This window comes from Lithobates pipiens, unplaced genomic scaffold (genome assembly GCF_037356315.1).
Source record: "Lithobates pipiens isolate NorthernLeopardFrog02 unplaced genomic scaffold, aLitPip1_a1.2 Scaffold_13, whole genome shotgun sequence".
Taxonomy (NCBI): Eukaryota; Metazoa; Chordata; class Amphibia; order Anura; family Ranidae; genus Lithobates; species Lithobates pipiens.
The window spans coordinates 33100062-33120427 of record NW_027507718.1 but is presented as its reverse complement, the minus strand read 5'-3'; the positions used below and the strand labels follow the sequence as shown (position 1 = coordinate 33120427).

Here is a 20366-nt window from a genome sequence, read left to right as displayed (position 1 = left end):
CGCCACTGCCCACACACATGTAAATGAGCCCTTAACCTGTGCCAGTCGTCTGTATTATACCTTGGCTCCCCAGCTTTTCCAACCACTAAGGCATACACACATCCAAAATAATATTTCAGTTTTGTCCTTTCACAGTTTACAACACTGTGCGGGCCATTGATTTTGATCAATATGTCTGCTAGTCTGTATCTTTGTGTGTGTTTCTGTATATTATTATTATTATTATTATTATTATTATTATTATTATTAATTTTTTTTTTTTTTTTCACACCAATTTATTATTAGATTTTTTTCTTTATTTATGGAATTGAACAGATATTGAATTTTTTTTTTTTTTTTCCGGAATAAAGAGGACTTGTCAGTTAGGACACAGACCCTATATACTAAGCGTTTTTTTTATTTATTTTTTCCTCCTAAGTGCTGGTGGCCATAATTGTGTGAGCATCAAGAAGACAAATCTCTGTTTTGTGAACTTCCAACATGCTGGGACCCTTGTGTTGTGTAACTTGTTTGAGAAAAGTAATGTTTGCAGCTGCTGTGGATAGGTAAACTATAATCTAGGAGTGGTATTTAGGAAAGTTGCAGTAAAGTAGAGGTACCGGTACCTAAAAATGATTTAAAGTAGAAGCATGTACTTGTGTATCCACTATTTTGAGAGGTTTTGTATCTTTGTTAACAAGATTTCCTCTCGCTCCTAGTTTTAGTGTTGATTGGGACAGGAAATACGAGGAAGTGGTCAGACAGGATTAAAGTGCACCTGTCTTGAGACCGTAGACAGTAAAGCATTTACACATACTTAACAAGCAAGTAAAAACACTTGAAAACAACCCACCCCTGACCTTTTTGTAGCTAGCTATACTGTGAAATTCTCATTTTCTGAGATCACAACAAAGACCTCTAAGGGCTCGTTTAAGGCTGGGTTCACACTATTGCGAATTGGTTGTGGGTTCCCCGCAATCCAAGTATTTGCTCCCACTTCCGGTGAAAAACTGCCGCAGATACTGGCCCCCCCTCCATCCTCCCCCTGTCTTCTGGGATAGACACGGGTCCCAGAAGACAGCAGGGACCATTCAGAATGCCCAGCGTGACTCACGCATGAGAAGTAGGGAACCAGGCTGTGAAGCCACAAGGCTTCACTTCCTGATTCCCTTACTGAAGATGCTGGGGCCTCCACCCGGAGCCGAGGGATGGGTCGGCTTCGGCTGAGGACATCACGGGCAGGTAAGTGTCCTTATTTTAAAAGTCGGCAACTGCAGTATTTGTAGCTGCTGACTTTTTAAATTTATTTTTATTTTTTTGCAGGCAGAACTTGCTTTAACCAAAGCTTGTTAATACTTGTTGCCAACACATCAAAAGGCATATTATGTATGCCTTTTGATGCACTGCCATTGACTTCTATGGGTCTCCCAACGCACTTAAGCACAGAAAAAACAGACATGTCCTATTTCATTTATTTTTTTTCAAACCCACTGCAGCATTGAGATAGCAATAGACACTATAATGGGGACGTTGTACACATGCTTTTAGCATGCTGCAATGCGTGAGTTGAAAAGCAACAGTCTGAAGGCTCTTTAGAGTTGCTTTCAAGCTGTTCTTAAGTTTAGGAACACCTGCTGTTTGTCTTAGAGGGCCGGTAGCCTACCAACATTATAATACAATGAAAAGTAGTAATAAACAAGATACGACTTTAGTGCCTCTGGAGATGCATTTTTCTGTAATACTTAGAGCTACAGACATGAAAACTTATTTTAAAGTGATTTGTAAAAATAAATTAAAATGAACAAACAACTTGCTCTATGCAGTAGTTTTGCACAGTGCAACCCCGATCCTCCCCTTCTCTGGTCCCCTTGACAGCATTTATGGCTCCCCCCCCACTGCAGAGTTCCCCCATAGCAACCTGCTTGCTATAGGGGCACTCATGCAGGCTCGCTCCTGCTCCAAGTAGTATGGCTTGGCCCCCGCTCTTATGCTATCCTCACTGGCTGGGATTGACATCAGCAAGAGCCAATGTCCCCCTCTGCTGCCTCTGAGTCAATGAGCAGTGGTGCTGCTCTCGTGCACAGCGCTGGATGGAGATCAGGTACGTTTTGGGGGGGGGGGGGGGGGGGGAAGCATGCACACAGGTTTTTTACCTTAATGCAGAGAATGCTTTAAGATAAACTCCTGCCTTTAGAACAACTTTTTAATACTCATGCATATTGACTATTTAGACCGAACACTGCCCAGTTTACATGTAATTGCACATGAAGTATTTAAATGTAGGTGGTGGTCTCAGCAGAAAGCAGAAAGCATCGATAATTTCAAAAAACTGTTAGATAAGCACCTGAACGACCACAACATACAGGTATATACAATGTAATACTGACTTATGATCACACACAGGTTGGACTTTTTTCAACCTCACCTACTATGTAATTAAGGATGAATATACACCCCTGGACACAGTTCTCATCAAGGGGTGCACATCCACCCCTAACTGCTGGTAATTACCTTTGCTGCTGTCCAAAGGTGCCCCTGGGCTCCTTTATCCAGAATGAGGGCACTCTAATGCAGGAGGTGTCGCTGACATGATCACCGGGAAAAAAGCCTAAAAATGAAAACGAATGCAGCCACCACATCTAAGGATTGGTCAGCTGCAATATATTAAATTTTTGGTTTTGCGTTTAATACACTTTTAATCGCACGGCAGCAATGCAGTTGAAATGCATGCATGCAATGGTTTTAGCTTCCTAATTGTAGTTCTGTGCAGCCAATCTTGTGATCCAGGAACACCTGTCAGACAGAACAACAAGGTCCCGATGCTCTTTGGCTTGGCCCAGCATGTGATTGGACCATGGAGGAGCAGCTGCACATTTATGATGTAATCCTACTATTTCCTCTCTCAAGAATCGTTCTTTAGACAGCACTGTGCAGTACAGCAAAGCCTGACTGGGTGTGGGATACAAGGGGGTTGTATCAAAATCTATTCAGGTATTTTGTCTGCTGCAGCTATATTGGAAATGTCACTCCCTGAATGGTAAAGGCAAGGTATACTTTTAAATATTTTTGTTTGGGCTAGGTTCACATCTATGCATGTCAGGGATGAGTGCAAAATTGCGTTTTCCCAACAAACGCATAAACGCGCTGCCCTTTCCTAGGCATGCGGTGGTGCTATTGTTAACGGCACCCCCAAACATCTGTAAACTCGCATGGCGCAGCAGCACTATGTTTTTCACACACAGAGCAGCCCTTTGGAATGAATGAGCCCCTCTACATGCGATTCGCACACTCAGTCACACATGTAGATGTGAACCAACCCTAAGTGTAGTTTTAATTCCTGTGTTTGCCTTATTTTGTAATGATGGGTTCATATGCTGTGGCTGCGGTTTGTAGTGTCATGAACCTACAGAAACTTACATCCCTATGTTGCCCTGATTGCATAAAAGCAATATTAGATTTTTGGGGGAAGGCAGTTTTATATAATCTCATCTTGTCATTGACTGCAACATGTTTTAAATAATATTTCACCCCTTAGGGTAAAACAAGTTCAAATACCCAAGCTCAATTTTGCAACTTTGACATGCGTTAGTAAAACCATACATATCGTCACAACTACTTATTGTGCCCAGATTGATTATACCTTTTTTTTTTTTTTTTCCTCAAGAAAAATTGATCTTTTTTTTTGGTGGAAAATGGTAAAGGATATTGCTTTTTGATTATTTACAATTCCTCTGCTGCAAGAGAGGAAGATGCAATGTATCTTTCTCTTCATTTAGAAGAGGAAGGAAACCCAGGTGGCGGGCTTACAGTGACTGATCACTGTAATAGCCAATCAGAGGCTTTCACAGTGATCAGCTGACCCGCAACCAGCAGTCCCAGGTTCCAAATGTTTGTACGAGACCCAGTGCTCTCGTGAGTCCCCGGTCTCGCTCCCAGCACAAAGAGGTACACATATATGCGGCCCCATGGAAAAAAGCCCACTTCTGTGAGGCTGCATATATATGTGCTGTTGGCGCAAAGGGGTTGAATTGCAAAATTTAATCATTTTTTTTCTATTTTTAAGGCACCATTTACACTGAAATCACTTTAACTTAAAGGATTCCTGCACTACTTTGATCCTTAGAATGTAAAGTCGATGCAAAATTGCACCAAAAGTCGCATTGGAAATTGTGTGACTTTGAAGATGCACTAATGTGAAAGGAGACTAAATGAAAGTGGAGTATTAATTATTTAGTGGAGCTGTTTTTAACTGGCCATATATTATTTTGTAATTGAAAATCTCCAAAAAAAGGCCTCTTCCACATGGTACTGATGTTTTGAATATCAGCATTTCTGGATGTAATTTCAGGCATTTGTTTGGGAGGGGGGGGGGGGGGGGTGGTTATTGAGTGTACTTACACCTATGAGCACCAAAATACTGACTGGCAATGCAGATTTTTCGAATCTATATATTATTTATTTTTAACTGATCAATACACAACGCTTGTTTATTCACATTTTAGATCAGTAAAATAATAAAATGCTGCATGCCTGAAAACTTAGCTTGTACAAAGGGCCTAATGCTTGAAACTGAATGGAAGAGTTTAACAGCGCTTGCAGGAATGGAGACCACAAAATAACGAACCATAAGAAACTCGCATTAGGTAAAACAGAAATCCAATGCAGCTGCTTGTTGCAAAGGTGCTGCAACCTTAAAATTAAAATAAATATGTAAACAGCGCTTGCAAAAAGAACCACATAAAAATATTGTGTCATCATGTGAAGTGATAATTGAATGTGAAAGGACACAATCTAATAAGTACATTTGTGCTCCAAAATGTGTGACATCATATGCTATGATGTACAAAAATAATTTCCAAACAACATGTAAATTCACACAGTATATAAAGTGCTGGGTGCTCCTAGAAACAATAGTGCATCAGTGGTCCAGAAATGGTTTCCGTTGAAGTGTCGTGTGCCACATTCCCCTGTGACCCCACTCACCAAATTTTATGGACCCTCAGCTTTGCAGTCTAGGGTCAAAGAGGCTGTGATCAAATAATCTGATGTGTATGGAGTGGGAACTCAGAGGCTTCTCCAGAATGATGTTCTTAGATCAATAAAATAAAAACCGACCAAGCTCCATAATAGGAACTCGTAGTGAAATGCCTTTTTAAAACTGAATAACTTGCGCGAACTAGGCACCAATTACAAGACAGCTGAACAAACGGCATCAGTGTAAACCATCCAGGTCCACCGCTGATTGGCGTGAATTCCACGGAGGGCGGAAGTTGCGTCAGTGGTTAACGAAACGGGGATGCTTTACACTGATGCCTTTTCAGCTGTCTTGTAAGTGGCGCCTAGTTTGGCCAGGTTATTCAGTTTTAATGGTATTTCCTTTTCTGTCTTTATTGATCTAAGAACATCTTTCTGGAGTGGGGTCACAAGAGGGGAGTGTGGTACATGACACTTCAACGGAAATCATTTCTGGAGTGCACTGATGCACTATTGTTTCTAGGAGCACCCAGCACTTTGTAGACTGTGGATTTATTTACATATGTTTGGAAATACTTTTTGTACATCATAGTATATATGCACTAATGCACTTTATTATTAGATTGTGTCCTTTCATGTTCAATTATCACTTCACATGATGACACGGTATTAATTATTTTTTATGTGGTTCTCTTTGCAAGTGTTTGCATATATATTTTAATGTTTGACATTATCATGAATGGCAAAAGTGTCTGATGTGTCCACTGAAATACCTCAGTCCCGATAGACGCTATAACTTTTTTGCAAACCCATCAATATACGCTTATTGCAATATTTTTTGGGAGAAAAAAAAATGTAGAATACATATCGGCCTAAACTGTGGAAAAAATTTTTTTTTTTTTTTTTTTTTTTTTTTTTTTTTTTTACCACTTGCTTACTGGGCACTTAAACACCCTTCCTGCCCAGACCAATTTTCAGCTTTCGGTGCTCTCACACTTTGAATGACAATTACTCAGTCATGCAACACTGTACCCAAATGAATTTTTTTTCCCACAAATAGAGCTTTCTTTTGGTGGTATTTGATCACCTCTGAGGTTTTTTATTTTTTGCGCTATAAATGAAAAAAGACCGAAAATTTTGAAAAAAAACGCATATTTCTTTGTTTCTGTGACAGAATTATGCAAATTATTAATTTTTCTTCATACATTTTGGCCACAATTTATACTGCTACATATCTTTGGTAAAAAATAACCCAAATGAGTGGATATTATTTGGTCTTTGTGAAAGTTATAGAGTCTACAAGCTGTGGTGCGAATCGCACAAAATTGATCACATCTGATGTACTGGTGGTCTATCTCAATTCTTGTGACCCGAACAAGTCAGAAAAGTACAAATACCCCCCACATGACCCCTTTATGGAAAGTAGACATTCCAAGGTATTTAGTAAGAGGCATGGTGAGCTTTTTGATGTTATTTTTTTTCCCACATTTCTTTGCAAAATTAAGATTTTTCATTTTTTTTTTTTTTTCCACAAAATTGTCATTGTAATAGGTTATTTCTCTCACATGGCATGTGTATACCACAAATGACACCCCCAAAAAAATTCTGCTACTCCTCCTGAGTATTACAATACCACATGTGTGGGACTTTTTCACAGCCTGGCCACATAGAGAGGCCCAACATGCAGGGAGCGCCATCACATGTTCTAGGAGCATAAATTACACATCTAACTTGTTGACTACCTATTACACTTTTGAAGGCCCTGGAGCACCAGGACAATGACATGTGGCACTGATGACACGTGGAGCTAATACGTGCCACCGATGACAGATGGCACTGATAAGTGGCATTGATGACACGTGACACTGACAACAGATGGCACATGACACTGACAGGTGGCACTGATGACAAATGGCACTGATACGTGGCACTGGGGACAGGATGGCACTTTTTTAACTTTTTTTTTTTTTTTTTTACACTCACGGCCGCTGCAGCCGTTCATCTCTCCCTCCTCACACGCTGTCTGTGTGAGGAGGGAGAGCGGCGCTGAGAGATGATCTCATATGTTTACATATGGGATCATCTCCCATTGGACACGCCGATCGCGCTGTAAACGGCCGCTGTGATTGGCCGTTTACAGCGATCTGTGTTTGCCTGTCTCCGGGGGACATGGCAAACACAGAACTTCCCCGATGCGCGCCCGCGGCGGCGCACATTGCGGAAGTAAATAACAGGACGTCCAGGGACGGCCTCCCCGACAAAATCGCCTGCTCTACGGCCGTCATTCGGCTATAGGGTGGGCGCGAGGTGGTTAAAAAATGTTGCATATTTATTATAGCAAAAAGTAAACAATTGTGTTTTGTAGTGGGTTTTATTTATTTATTTATTTTTTGTCTCTAATTTTGTTTATAGCGAAAAAATATAAAACCGCAGAGGCGATCAAATACCACCAAAAGAAAGCTCTATTTGTGCGAGCGGAAAAAAGACATCTGTTTTATTTGGTTAAAGGCGTTGTACGACCACGCAATTGTCAGTTAAAACGACGCAGTGCTGTATCGCAAAAAATTGCCTGGTCATTGAGCAGCCAAATCTTCCGTGGCTGAAGTGGTTAAAGCATTTAACCTAAAAAGTAAAAATAAAGATCCTGTTTCTTTGAAGCATTTTATACAGCACGGTGCTCATGCAGTGTCATTTGGCCCCCTATAATACCTGAAATACCTAACTGATCCTGCCTAGTTCTGCCCGCCCCTTTGTAAACTGACCACGATATATCAGGGCTGCTGAGCCCTGACACCATGGTCGGTTTACGTGCCTCTGTCATCCGCAGCTCTCCTCTGTGCTCTTTTCTGTCCTCTCCCTTCTGCCTGTCATCTGTGTCCACCCCCTCCCCAACTGCTGCTCAAATTGGGGTTAAAATGACACCCTCTCTGTGTATTGATGTAATGTGCCTTATAAAAATAATGCATTTATATACCTGTTTACAGAGCGCGATTGGTGCTCACATGACCCGCTGCCTCTCTCCTCTCTTGCATGACAGCTGCAGCGGGGGATCCTCTGCCCTGCCTGCTGCAGCTGTCAGGCCAAGAGAGGAGAGAGGCAGTGGGTCACTCACGTGAGTGCCGATCTGCGCTCTGTAAACAGGTTTATAGCTGCATTATTTTTATAAGTCACAGGGCACATTACATGAATACAGAGAGGATGGTGTAATTTTAACTTGGTGGGTTAACAACCACTTTAATGGAAGTCTCCTCCCAAGTTGGAGCCTCCTCTATATTGATGTTATTTGGATCCAACATTACAGTAAGATTACCCAGGCAGTGCAGTGCATCATCCTGTATGCTGTTATCTCTGCATACCTGCACAAGACAAAGGCATTCCAAAGTTGCATTAAGTCGCATCAAAGTAGTAGTACTCAAGTCGCGCGACTTTCTGGTTGCAGTATTATGAACCGAGTATCAAAGTCGTACTGAAAATCACAACTTATAAGGGTTATCACGGTTTTGTCTTTCTTTGTAATTTTAAATGTAGCTCTTTTCTTTATTATATAGTGTATATAACAAAATATCCTAGTTTCACATATCACATGCGCGCAGTAATGTTGTTGTTTCAGTGGTTAATTAACAACTAGATTCTGCCTGCAATCTGTAGATTATTGTACCTTTTGCAAAGAGAATGGTAATTTACTTTCCCATTCTTAGGGAGGAACATCCTTCTATGGGTTTATTCACAGCTCCAGGTCTCTACTAGTGATCTGGAACTATTTGTAGCTGGGAGTATGCAGCTGTGGGCTTGCACATAGATCCGATCTTGACTAATGATCGGGAGCCAATCAACATGGTTCACAGTCATGTGACCACCAACTCCAATTAAAACTTTGTGATCACATAAGAATTTGGTAAACAATTTACTAGAAGGGTTTTTATATATAGTAACAAAATTTTCACTTGTACTCATTTTCCAGCTATGTTAGCACAAGTCTATTATGTCTAGGCTTATTAGATATTCTTGACTCCAGTCAAATAACTGGGTGAATCTAGGATGGAAAAGGACCTGGGGGTCCTAGTAGATAGGCTAAGCAAAGTCAAGCTGCTGCAAGCAAAGAAAACAGAATATTGACATTCATTTAAAAAGGGGATTATCTCCAGAGATGAAACAATAATTCTCCCACTCTACAAGACTCTGGTCCGGCCTCACCTAGAGTATGCCGTCTAGTTCTGGGCACCAGTCCCCAGGAAGGATGTGCTGGAACTGCAGAGGGTCCAGAGAAGGGCAACAAAGCTAATAAAGATTCTGGAGGATATTGGTTCTCCAGAGAGAATAAGTTCAGTGCTCGTAGCCTTTCTTTATAAGAGACGCTTGAGGGGATATGATTTCAATGTACAAATACCATACTGGTGACCCCACAATAGGGCTAAAAAAAATTTGCAGAAGGGAGTTTAGTAAGACACGTGGCCATTCACTAAAATTAGAAGAAAAGAGGTTTAACCTTAAAGCGGAGGTCCACCCTAAAATGGACCTCCGCTCATCGGAATCCCCCCCCCCCCTCCGGCGCCACAATCGGCACCTTTCAGGGGGGAGGGGGGTGCAGTTACCTGGATAATCCAGGTAACTGCACCCACTTCCGGGCTAGCTCTCTGCGGAACGGGGCGTACGTTACGCCCCCGTTCCGCAAGCGCCCGCCCCCTTCAGCAAGTGCCCCGCTGCCTGCTGGGAAACACACAGCTCCCAGAGGCAGCGGGGACCGTCCGGATTGCGCCGCGCGGCTCGCGCATGCGCAGTAGGGAACCGGGAAATGAAGCCGAAAGGCTCCATTTCCTGATTCCCATACCCAAGATGGCGGCGGGACCCGGCAGCCGAGCGAGCGATCGGCTTCGGGTGCCGACATCGCGGGCGCGCTGGACAGGTAAGTGTCACTATTTAAAAGTCAGCAGCTGCAGTATTTGTAGCTGCTGGCTTTTAAAAAAAAAAAAAAAAAAAAACGCGGAGTCCCGGTGGACTCCCGCTTTAAACTGCATAGAGGGTTCTTTACTGTAAAAGCAGTAAGGATGTGGAATTCCCTTCCACTGGTGGTGGTTTCAGCGGGGAGCATGGTTAAATTCAAAGAACTATTAGATAAGCACCTGAATGGGCACAACATACAGGGATATACAATGTAACACTGACATATAATCACACACATAGGTTGGACTTGTGTCTTTTTTCAACCTCGCCTACTATGTAATAGAACATTCTGTCTATTATAACAAAATTCCAGGCAAAAATCATAACCTCCATCTCTTATGTCTAACAACCCAGATCCCCCATAACATATGGTAATGTTATTAAATGGTCAACTCCTTGTTACTATCTACAGTAGCTGGCCATATACATGGTTATTTTTTATTTTGTTTAGACTCTATCCACACAAACAGGGTGGATGGCGGAATCCCTGCCTCCTGGGATATTGTATTCTGACAGCGGCTGCTAATTGAGAAAAGAAAAATTGTAGCATGTCCCTTCTGTTGAGCTGGGATGGCTGCACACTGATCCGGTCCCTGCTGAACCGAGCGAATTTCGATCAGTATGTGGCCAGCTTTAATAACTAGACAACAAAAAAGCAATAACTCCTTAATGAGGGCTTACCTGTGCTGTCCTCTCTTGCGAGCAAGATTCCAGTATCATGAAAAGCTGATGATAACATATTCAGGCAGTAATACTAGCTGTGTTTTGAAATGTTGTGTTTTTATAACTAATACATAACTGAGAGATTTTTTTTTGTATGTTTCCCAGAGCCTAAATGCTCCTGCAGTGAAGTTGCGCATAACTCTTGAGATTTCTCACTAAGTGAAATTGTGACTGATGTGCCAGACTGAGGCATCAGCTGGTGCACATCATGGGGGTAGAGGTGGAACAGAGTGTGGGATAGCAGATCTTATGCCATTTCTCACTTCAATCCTTTTGTTCCTATGGTGACAAATGATTTTTCTCCACAGTGGGTCTTGTAAACTGTCATAGAATAGTATTTCCCAGTTCACTCCTCATCTACATCAAAATGTATTTCTCACACAGCCATGTCACGTTGTATTCCATCCAAACCATCACATCTAACCCAGTGTGTTTTAGAAACAAAGAACCCATATAACTGGTTATGGTCTAATTTCATAATAGTTCTGGCATTAATGCCTTCCTTGTTTATATCCTCTCTGTCTGCCATACATATGTATATTAATGAGTCCTGTTAAAGCAGGACATGGATAACACAACAGACTTAGTTATATGAAACTTTTACATGTAGTGCTTTTACTTTTACACTGAAGTTTTGTAGACCTGCGGAATAACTTGCTAGCTTTGGTACTTCTATCTTGTAAAATGTATTTCTGCATTAATTCCGTAATCGTAATAATTCATGTTAGCACAAGCCTAGGCTTATTAGATATTCATGACTCCAGTGAAAATTAAATATTAAGCCCTGGAATACATACAGAGAACACTAGATTCTGTTTTTAGTTGCAGTTCTGCATGAAACAGTTGCCACTAACCTGATCTGGTTTTAAGGGTCAGCAGAATATTACTGATCTTGCCAACTTCTTGTTCACACAGGCGCTAGAGGGTATACAATGCATATTGCGGCGGTGTTTCTGTTTCCGGGAAGTACAGCTGCTCATAGTAATGACTGGCTGTACACCGGTAACCATAAACCTCTAAATGTGATTTGTGGGCATTACAGCCGTGTGTGAGAACACATAAGTATGGCATATATCCACGTATAGGTAGTGTACAGCCAGCTGTTACTAGGCGTGTAGAGCTGTGTCTCCTGGGCGCAGAAATACTTGAAATTAACATTGTGTGGCCTCATGTGCACAAGGTCTATAATAACTAAAGACAAATCCTTTTTTATTAAATTTTTTTTATATAGTCTTGGATAGATGGATTAGAACAGTGTCAGGTTTTTGTGTTTTTTGTTTTTTGCTGTCTGTGCCCCCCTCTATTTGTCTTGTTTACCATTATCATTGAAAGTGAACGAAAATCATAAATTTTGGTTTGTCCCCAGAAAAGTAATGGAGGGAAAATCTTCCAATGAGATTAGTTCTGGTGACCTGGGGGTCCCAATGGATTCCCTTAATTTGCAGGGATTTCGTCTCACTTCCTGTGGGACAGAAAGTGAAGAGAAATCTCTGCAATGGGACACAGCAAAAAAAAAAAAAATTGACAGGGGACATAATTCTTCCTTATTTTTTCCAAAAAACATTGGCTATAGTTCTACTTTAAGTACAGCGGAAGTGCAGAGTGCATACATTTCTCAAGTGTAAAACCTATTTCTGGTTAGCTAATGTTTACTATACACCATGCCAAGTTTTATCTTATCAATTATTTGTAGTATGTTATATGCTAGAACTTTACAGTTGCTATAAAAATGTGTCCAAGTACTTGCTGAAGCCATTTGTGAACCTTGGAACTTTTTTTTTTTTTTTTTTGTGTGTGCACGCAAAAAAAAAAAATACCCATAAACTGAAGAATACTTTTTGTTTTGTTTTTTTCTACTTTTGCAGCAAAATTGTGATAACGGCTACTTTATATTTGTGTTCCTGTTCACATAGCATAATTGATTTAAAAAAAAAATTTAATTTTGCTTATCTCTTTTACTTGGTTAAAAGTCCTACCTAGCTTTGCTTCTATGCATTATAAAGTTATATCATAACTAACCCACTATGTACCATGCTGACAAGACTTTCTTCATTATCAGTTGCAAACTAGATTTCAAGAATTAAGTGGTATGCTGTATGTTAAAGTAGAACTAAAGGTTTAGTGTTTTTCACCTTGCATTCACAGCATTAAGGTAAACAAAACACTCCAGTACCATTACTCTCTTGAATTTCTTTGGAAAAATAGCATTCAGCTTTCTGCGCCTTCATCCTAGAGGCGATTCAGTTCGCATTGTGCACTATACAAGTATTTCATTCATTCATTCATCCTTATAGCTGTATTTCTGCAGTGTGCTTTGGACTACTGTTCTCATGAGATTTTTAGTAAGACTTTCTGCTCACTGTTCTCTTTGTTGGTTTACAAGCATCTCCCAGCTTCATTAATGCTGGGGATCTATGCTTTCTGCACCTCTTCTGTTTTGAATATTCCCCCAGAAGACATCAGGAAAGCAACCCTAACTCCACACAGAGACATACTGAGAAACAAGGCATTGTAAGCTAGTAATGGGTAAAATCATACCTGCTGCAGGGAGCTTATGGGCAACACAGGTTGGCTAGTCCTAGCTCATCTTTCACTGTTTAGGTCCTCTATATTAAGACACCAGGAAACGGAATTGAATGTACACATCTTGCAACCAGCTGCAGCCATTATGGGGGTCTCCCTATTTTTTATATTGTGGAAGATGAAGTGGGAGTGGGAAGACTTCCTTGCTGCTTCAGTAAGAGTATAGTCACACCAGATGTGATGGGAATGCATTGGGTGTCAATTCCAGTGCAGTCCCACTGCATGGAAAGGCAAAATGCCTTGTCTCCAGTGTGCCCACTTCACACCACTGCATTGTGGTGGTGTGTGGGAAGCGTGAACATAATGAAATGTCTGTGACATTTTATGAAGAAAAAATGAACGGTGCAATGAATTGAGATTGGCGTATTGGCACTGCTGTGATCCGGCCAGACCGCATCGCACACCAGCCACTGCTTTGTGATGCAGCGACTCTTGTGAATTATCCCTAAGACTACAGGATAACGAGAAGTAGACAAATTGGGAATATCTTGTTAATGAAGTCTGTGATTGATACAAGAAAGGAATTCAAGTCAAAAACTAGACGAGTATGCACATTTAGTAGACTGATGCTTTTAACTGGTTCAAAGAAAATAATTTTGAAACTGTTCCTAAAATCCTCTACACATATTTATTTTAAACACCTTTTGTAAGAGTGGGTGCTTAGTGACTTGAGTAATGTAAATATGGGTAATTGGTTTACTTTTGGCAGTTCAAAATGGCAACGGGTCATCCTTTTTGTTGTTGTTTTTTTCTCTCCAGAGTAAGAAGTTTTAATTAAACTGTCTCCTGAAAAGTGCAACGTATATACCTGAGTGTTATTTCTGCCGTCCCAGCTGCTTCCTTTAAAAACATAAGGCCTGGGAGTTACAGTTGAGTAAGAGGGCATGCATCCCAGGAATTTGGGAATTAATTTTCATGTTTTATTATCTAGGACCTTTTAATAGTATTTAATTTTGGCAAGTCAGTACTCATGCATGTAACTTCTTCATGCCTTTTGGATTGGATTTTTCTAAGCATAATATATGTTGACATTCATTTTAAGGTAGTTTAGCCAACGCCTAACTCTAAATCTACTGGCAGCCACATTCTAAAACAAATCTATCTAGCCCTGTAAAGAAAAAAATCACTATACTTACATATTCTGTAGCCATTCCGGTGCAGTCTGGTCCCATCCCACGCTGAACTGTCAGCGGTGTTTTCACACTGTGGGAGTGATCAGGAGAGGCAGCACACAATGAAAGCCCCAAAGTAACGCTATGGGTGACATCATTTCTAGACATGTGCATTCGTTTTCGTCCGAACGCATTTTCGTCCGAATTTCAGCTATTTTCGTTTTCGTTTTGACAAACGATAACGAAAGCACAAAATCCGAAAAAAACGAAAATCCGACATAAATAAATGCTTTATTTTCGTTCGTTTTCGTTGTTACAACAGTTCGATATAGAATAGGAGATTGGGTCCTGCCCCAGGGGACATGTATCAATGCAAAAAAAAGTTTTAAAAACTGCCGTTTTTTCGGGAGCAGTGATTTTAATAATGATTAAAGTGAAACAATAAAAGTGTAATATTCCTTTAAATTTCGTAGGGGGGGGTTGTCTATAGTATGCCTGTGAAGGGGCGCATGTTTCCCGTGCTTAGAATTGTCCCTGCACAAAGTGTCATTTATGCAGGAAAAAAAGTCCTTTAAAATCACTTGCGGCTATAATGAATTGTCGGCTCCGTAATACAGAGAACACTCATTGAAAGTCATTGATAAAAAAATAAATAAATAAATAAATAAAGCGTGGGGGTCCCCCAAATTCAATTACCAGGCCCTTCAGGTCTGGTATGGATATTAAGGGGAACCCTGCCTCAAATTTAAGAAAAAATTTGTAGTGGGGTTCCCCCTAAATATCCATAACCAGACCCTTCAGGTCTGGTATGGATATTAAGGGGAACCCCGCGTCAAATTTAAAAAAAAATTGACGTGGGGTTCCCCCTAAAAATCCATACCAGACCCTTTATCCGAGCACGCAACCTGGCAGGCTGCAGGAAAAGAGGGGGGGACGAGAGCGGCCCCCCCTCCCTCCTGAACCGTACCAGGCCACATGCCCTCAACATTGGGAGGATGCTTTGGGGGTCTGTGACCCCTCAAAGCACCTTGTCCCCATGTTGATGAAGACAAGGGCCTCATCCCCACAACCCTGGCCGGTGGTTGTGGAGGTCTACGGGCGGGGGGGCTTATCAGAATCTGGAAGCCCCCTTTAACAAGGGGACCCCCAGATCCCGGCCCCCCCCCTGTTTGAAATGGTAAGGGGGTACAAAAGTACCCCTACCATTTCACAAAGAAAGTGTAAAAAATGGTTAAATAAAACAAACACACTTTTGAAAAATTCCTTTATTAAAAATAAAAAAAAAAGATTCCAGCGGCGGTAATCCACTCTTGCTATCCAGCGACGGACGGTCATCTCTCCAGCGATGTCTCATCTCATCCAGCGCAGCGCAGCATCCTTCTTCTGTCTCCGTGGAGGAGACACTGCAAGGATTCCGGCGGCTGACGTTTGTTATATACGGAGGGCGGGGCCACCCGTCACCTGACCCCGCCCCCCTCTGACGCAAGGGGAAACCCGGGGTTCCCCGTGACGTATAGGTGACCCGCACCCCTCTGATGTAACACAGGCAGGTTTCCGTTACATCAGAGGGGGGGCGGGGTCACCCATACCTCACGGGGAACCCCGGGTTTCCCCTTGCGTCAGAGGGGGGCAGGGTCAGGTGACGGGTGGCCCCGCCCTCCGTATATAACAAAAGTCAGCCGCCGGAATCCTTGCAGTGTCTCCTCCACGAAGACAGAAGAAGGATGCTGCGCTGCGCTGGATGAGATGAGACATCGCTGGAGAGATGACCGTCCGTCGCTGGATAGCAAGAGTGGATTACCGCCGCTGGAATCTTTTTTTTTTATTTTTAATAAAGGAATTTTTCAAAAGTGTGTTTGTTTTATTTAACCATTTTTTACACTTTCTTTGTGAAATGGTAGGGGTACTTTTGTACCCCCTTACCATTTCAAACGGGGGGGGGGGCGGGATCTGGGGGTCCCCTTGTTAAAGGGGGCTTCCAGATTCTGATAAGCCCCCCGCCCGCAGACCTCCACAACCACCGGCCAGGGTTGTGGGGATGAGGCTCTTGTCTTCATCAACATGGGGACAAGGTGCTTTGAGGGGTCACAGACCCCCAAAGCATCCTCCCAATGTTGAGGGCATGTGGCCTGGTACGGTTCAGGAGGGAGGGGGGGCCGCTCTCTTGTCCCCCCCTCTTTTCCTGCGGCCTGCCAGGTTGCGTGCTCGGATAAAGGGTCTGGTATGGATTTTTAGGGGGAACCCCACGTCAATTTTTTTTTAAAATTTGACGCGGGGTTCCCCTTAATATCCATACCAGACCTGAAGGGTCTGGTTATGGATATTTAGGGGGAACCCCACGTCAAATTTTTTCTTAAATTTGAGGCAGGGTTCCCCTTAATATCCATACCAGACCTGAAGGGCCTGGTAATTGAATTTGGGGGACCCCCACGCTTTTTTATTTATTTATTTATTTATCAATGACTTTCAATGAGTGTTCTCTGTATTACGGGAGCCGACAATTCATAATAGCCGCGAGTGATTTTAAAGGACTTTTTTTCCTGCATAAATGACACTTTGTGCAGGGACAATTCTAAGCACGGGAAACATGCGCCCCTTCACAGGCATACTATAGACAACCCCCCCCCCCTACGAAATTTAAAGGAATATTACACTTTTATTGTTTCACTTTAATCATTATTAAAATCACTGCTCCCGAAAAAACGGCCGTTTTTTAAAACTTTTTTTTTTGCATTGATACATGTCCCCTGGGGCAGGACCCGGGTCCCCAAACACTTTTTAGGACAGTAACTTGCAAATTAGCCTTTAAAATTAGCACTTTAGATTTTGAACGTTGGAGTCCCATAGACTTTAATAGGGTTCTAAAGTATGCTATATACTAGCTCCGTCAAATCTTCTTTATACATTGACCGACACCATAAGCCTTCCAAGACAGATTCGAACGTAATTCATGTGGATTTTCGGACGAATGAAAGTTTTGAACGAAAACGAAATAAATAAAAACGATTTTCGGGAGTAACTAAATAAAGTTTTCGGATGAAAACGAAATTCCGAAACGAAATATTTTACTCTGCACATGTCTAATCATTTCTCAGCTGTTCTCTCCCCACCGCTGGAGACCGGATTGGCTTCAGAAAGGGTATGTATAGCCTTTACAGGGCTAGATAGATGTTCACCCAAATCCTTTCTAAAAAAATTATCTATTTTATTAAAGGGACTGTAATATTGGTGATCTCTAGAAGTCTCTTGCAATGTTCCTTGTCTGAACAGCATATATGCAGACTTTGATCACTGACTTTAGCATGCTGGCAGTCTGAGCATTTACTGTAGCAAAACGGGTCATGTTTTCAGGCTTTTCATTAGTTTGTACAGGGGGTTTGATCAGTTCCGCTGCCTTAGTAATTGCCACAGCTGTGTCACCTGAGGGAAATCCTGAAAACATGACCTGTTGGGACGCCTTGAGGACTGGCATTGAGAAACAATGCGTGTAGCATGCCAGCAGTTTGACAATTTTACTTTAGCATACTCGGTCTCTGACTATCTTCTGAAGCATGCTTGCAGCCTCTGACCATCTACTGTAGGAGGCCAGCAGGCTCTGACATTTCCTGTGGCATGCTCGCAATCTCTGACCATCTCCTGAAGCATGCCTATACTTCCTTGTCCAGTTCCTGAAGCATGCCTGCACACTGACCAGCTTGTGTAGCTTGCCCCACTGTCTGACTGTTTCATGTAGCCATACATATACTGAATATTGTATAATGCTTTGGTGGTGTCACTGGCTGCATTTGAAGTTCCTTTTAGCAAGTAAGTTGATCCCCACTAATCTAAATATTTGCATTCTAAATGAAGTGGATATTTCTGCTGCTTATCTACTGTTGAATTTGAATGGGTGACAGATGTTACTGCGCTTGTATATAGGTGTGGTGATGTAGTCTGGCTGCTTTTCTAAGGTGTTGTGACTAATATAATTTTCTCTTATTCCAATTACTGTAAACTTTTTAAAAAGAGGTATGCATTGCCTTGTAGGGTAGGACTTGACAAGTTTGCTTAGAATCTAGGAGCCAGCTGAAAAAATTAGGAGCCAGTTTTTTTAAATCGGCTGCCCAGCACCCAGAACTGCATGTCCAGTTTTTGTTATAAGACTTGTCAAATAAGTTATTTTTCTCCTTCACTGATGTGCATTGATAGGCTGCACTGTTGGGCAGCATTGAGGTGACACTGGGCACTGACAGGTGGCACTCCCTTGCCGCAGCGGCGGTAAGGAACGGGTGACCGATCAAGCCCGCAACCTCAACAGCAGCTGTCAAAATGGGAAGATGTCAGAGGTGGCGGGCAGTGAGAGCAAGCCACACATCACATCACAGCACTGTCCACCAGAGGGTGCTGGTTTGCAAAAATCCCTCAGGCTGCAAAGCCACGGCCAAAGTCAGCTCACCTGTGGGGGGGGGGGGGGGGGGGAGGTGTCCATGTTCCAGCTTCTGCGGTGTAGCCCAGGCGCCAGGACGCAACTTCCAGTCGCCATTGCGACCTGACACCTGCGTTTTGTCGAGCCCTGTTGTAAGGTATACCTGTAACATGACACCATAAGGGCTAAGGGCCCTTTTGCGCTGATTTGTTTTTGCTGTATTTTTTTTTTTTACCTTGCTAAAAAAAGAGAAAATTTTTTACTAAGGGTGGTGTGAACAATCCTAATGGAACTGTTCACACCACTCTGCTGTGTGTCCAGTGCGTTTTGAAAAGTCCCGCTTGCAGCATTTTTAGTGTGGTTTTCAAAATCACACCAAAAACTCAGGTCCCCATTGAAATTTATGGAAGGCGCAGCAAAAATGCACCTGCATTGCGTTTTTTGAGTCTTATGTCCACGTTTCACAGGTGCATGCTGGGTAAAAGGCACCCAGAAAACACACTGGTAGCGCATCAAAAACGAGGCAGTAACGCATATGCGTGTTTGCATTTTTTCAGAGGAGCAGCGTTAAAGCAGCCTAAAGCTTCTCACAGGCAACACTGAGCCCCCCACCCGGGTTCTGTCTCAACACTGAACCCCCCCATTCTTCTGTCTCAACACTGAACCCTCTTCTTATCTATGATATGCACGATATGCAGAGTGGTGCAAGGAAGCGGAGACGAGACACCTCTACATTAGAGGACGACCGATATATTGACTGATTTTTGGCATTTTTTAAATTAAACGGCATAGGCCGATTGTGCTGCAAATTATTCATTTATCCACTAGCCTATTCACACAGGGGTGATCTGACTTGCGGGGCAACTCAGCGCCCTGCACAGCATGACTTCAGCGCAACTTACAAATGACTTCTGTAATGGTCAATGCAAGTCGCCCTGTTGGAGCGACTTGAGTCTCTCTTATCTAGGCAGCCTGCCAAGTCTGAGAACATGGCTCATAAAAGAGAGGCAATGTTTCTACTTATCAAAGGAATGAATTTGGTGTGTAGAAGATCTCAGTTTAACCATTTAAAGACTAAATCTTTTCTGACGATGGTATTTTCTGCTAGAAAATCATTTAGAACCCCCAAATGTGTGTGTGTGTGTGTATGTATATATGTGTGTGTGTGTGTGTGTGTGTGTGTGTGTATATGTATGTATATGTATGCATATATATATATATATATATATATATATATATATATATACACACATACACACCATACATACATTATATATATATATATATATATATATATATATATATATATATATATATATATATATATATATATATATATATATATATATATATATATATACATATATACATATATACATACATACATACATACATACATACATACATACATACATACATACATACATTATATACACACACACACACACACACATATATATATATATATATATATATATATATATATATATGTGTGTATATAATGTATGTGTATATATATATATATATATATATAATTTTTTTTTTTTTTTCATTAAAGTCCCCAGAAGCTTAAAGGTAATAAAATCCCTTCTTTCTGAGAACGGTAGTGGCAAGTGATGAGTCATCTTCCTCCAGATGGTGGGCGGGGC

At 41.8% G+C, this 20366-nt stretch overlaps 1 protein-coding gene across 2 annotated transcripts in view; it reads left to right on the top strand.

Annotated features, from left to right (window-relative positions):
* Positions 1-20366, top strand: part of LOC143974009 (tight junction protein 2-like) — a 67913-nt gene that overhangs the window by 7693 nt on the left and 39854 nt on the right. The window lies entirely within an intron of this gene.